General features: G+C 41.5%; 1 pseudogene; it reads left to right on the top strand.

The window, feature by feature from the left end:
* The first annotated feature begins 2,181 nt into the window (after positions 1 to 2,181).
* On the top strand, positions 2,182 to 2,828 carry LOC127677853 (60S ribosomal protein L15-like; annotated as a pseudogene).
* The last annotated feature ends 212 nt before the right edge of the window (positions 2,829 to 3,040 follow it).

The following is a 3,040-nucleotide window of genomic DNA, read 5'->3' as shown; positions in this document are numbered from 1 at the left end:
GAAATGTTCAATATCCTTAGAAATCAGGGAAAAGCAAAATAACCCTGTGATTCCACCTCACATCAGTCAGAATGGCTAAGTTAAAAAACTCAGGTGAGAGCAGATGCTGGCAAGGATGTGGAGAAAGAGGAACACTCCTCCATTGTTGGAGAGATTGCAACTTGGTACAACCACTCTGGAAATTAGTCTGGAGGTTCCCCAGAAAATTGGAACTGAGGGTGCAGCTATAACACTCTTAGGCATATACGCAACAGATGCTCCAACATATAACAAGGACACCTGTTCCACTATGTTCATAGCAGTCTTATTTATAATAGCCAGAAGCTGGAAAGAACCCAGATGCCCTGCAACAGAGGAATGGGTACAGAAACTGTGGCACATTTACACAATGGAGGCCTACTCAGCTATTAAAAACAATGACTTCATGAAATTCTTAAGCAAATGGATTGAACTAAGAAATATCCTGAGTGAGGCAACCCAGTCACAAAAGAACACACATGGTATGCACTCAATGATAAGTTGATATTATCTCAAAAGCTCAGAATACTCAAGATACAATTCACAGACCACAAGATGCTCAAGAAGAAGGAAGACTAAAGTATGAGTGCTTCGGTCCTTTTTAGAATGGGTAACAAAATACTCATGGGAGTAAGTAAATACAGAGACAAAGTGTGCAGCAGAGACTGAAGGAAAGACCATCCAGAGACTGCCCCACCTGGGAATTCATAAACTAACCAAACCCAGACACTATAATGAATGCCTGAAGTGCTTGCTGACAGGAGCCTGATATAGCTGTCTCTTTCTTGAGAGGCTCTGCCAGAGCCTGACAAATACAGAGGCAGATGCTCACAGCCAACCATTAGACTAACCACTGGGTCCCCAATGGAGGAGTTAGAGAAAAGACTGAAGGAGCTGAAGGGGTTTATAACCCCATAGTAAGAACAATATCAACCAATCAGAGTTCTCAGGAGTTCCCAACCAAGGACTACACATGGAGGGACCCATGGCTCCAGCTGTATATGTAGCAGAGGATGGCCTTGTCGAGCATGAATGGGAGAAGAGACCCTAGGTCCTATGAAGGTTCGATGCGCTAGTGTAGGGGAATGCGAGGATGGAGAGGCAGGAGTCGATGAGTGGGTAGGGGCACACCCTCAAGAAGCAGGAGGAAGGGGTGGGATGTGATAGATGGTTTCTGGGGGAGAAATTTGGAAGGGGATAAAATTTGAAATGTAAATAAATGAAATATCCAAGAAAAAGAAAGGAAAAAAAAGAAAAAAGCAGGCCCAGTCTCTGCTCTCCATTGGCCCCACTACTGCTGCCTGCAAATCAGGATGTAACTCTCAGCTATGGTTCCAGTGCTATGTCTGTTTGCCACCATGCTTCCCACCATGAAGATCAAGGATTAACCCTCTGAAACTCTAAGTAGGCCGCCATTTAAATGCTTTCTTTAAAATGTTGTCTTGGTTAGAGTGCTTCTTCTCTGAAATTGAACAGTAACAAAGACCTGAGCTATGGAGAAAGATATTAATAAAGGAGGTCTCATGAGATACACTATGAGGTTTCAAAACTTCTGTTTCCTCATGAAGGAAACTCTGTGCATGTGTGATACTTCATAGAAATTAACATCACAATAAATTTAAAATTCAAAATAGATATTTTAAGGTAAAAAGTCAAATAATTACCTTAAAATATACACATAATATAACAATATTCAATAAAGCAATGTAAATGATTCTAAATGAAAAAAAACCACCAGGAGTAATTTGCAAAGAAATGAATGGTCAAATAGTGCGTGTAGATAGTAGTTTAGGGACTGGACATTTAGGAGCATTTACTGCTCTTTCAGGAGACCTATTTTTTTCCCCAGCATCCATGTCAGGTTCTGAAACAATAACTTTTTCCTGGCCTCTAGGGCACACGTGCACACATGTGCACACCTACACAGATTTACACTTAAATACAACAAAAATAAAATAAATATTTAAAAATAAAATAACATTAAAATTTAAAAAAAAACAGTAGAAACAGTCATTTTAAAAATATACTTGGAAAAGTCACATAAAAGAAACACAAAACTTAACAGTGTTTTCTTTCCTACAAAAATTAGTAAAGTGAATTCTTAATAAGAATAAGGATGTAGCTGTCTCTGGCATCAGCCATCAGGTGAGCCAAGATGGGTAATACAAATACATCCAGGAGCTATGGAGGAAGAAGCAGTCCGACAAGATGCGCTTTCTTCTGAGGGCCCGCTGCTGGCAATCCTGCCAGCTCTCCGCGTGCTGCACAGGGCTCTCTGCCCCCTCCCCCGTCCCCCAGCCTGATAAAGCACAAAGACTGGGTTACAAGGCTAAGCAAGGTTATGTCACTTACAGGATTCGTGCCCGCCATGGTGGTCACATATGCCCGGTTCCTAAGGGTGCAACTTGCAGCAAGCCTTGGTCCACCATGGTGTTAACCAGCTGAAATTCAGTCTGTCAGCAGCATTCAGTCTATTGCTGAGGAGATAGCTGGGAGCCATCAAGGCTTTGAGAGTCCTGAATTCCTCCTGGGTTGGTGAAGATTCCACATTTAGATTTTTTGAGGTTATCCTCATTGCTCCATTCCATAAAGCTATCAGAAGAAATCCTGACACCCAGTGGATCACCAATCCAGTCCACAAGCACAGAGAGATGTGTGGGCTGACATCTGCTGGCCAAGAGCCGTGGCCTCGGAGAGGGCCATGGTTCCTAAAGGACCACAAGTTCTACCACACTATTGGTGGTTCTCACAGTGCAACCTGGAGAGGGCACAATACTCTCCAGCTCCACCGTTACCTTCAATACACGTGATGGTTGTATAATTCATATCCAATAAACAATTTAATACAGCCACAAAAAGAATCCAGATGTGAAGAATATATCTACTACATTATGGGACATATGATAGTATACACCAAAAATGTAAGCCTAGACTTCCATATTCTATACATTGCTAGAAATTCATCAAAAAGAGAAAAATAGCTGAGTTTATAGTTATATCTAGAAGAATGTTGGATATAGTA

Source organism: Apodemus sylvaticus, chromosome 2, assembly GCF_947179515.1.
Source record: "Apodemus sylvaticus chromosome 2, mApoSyl1.1, whole genome shotgun sequence".
NCBI classification, from domain to species: Eukaryota; Metazoa; Chordata; class Mammalia; order Rodentia; family Muridae; genus Apodemus; species Apodemus sylvaticus.
This window is presented reverse-complemented; position numbering and strand designations above follow the sequence as displayed.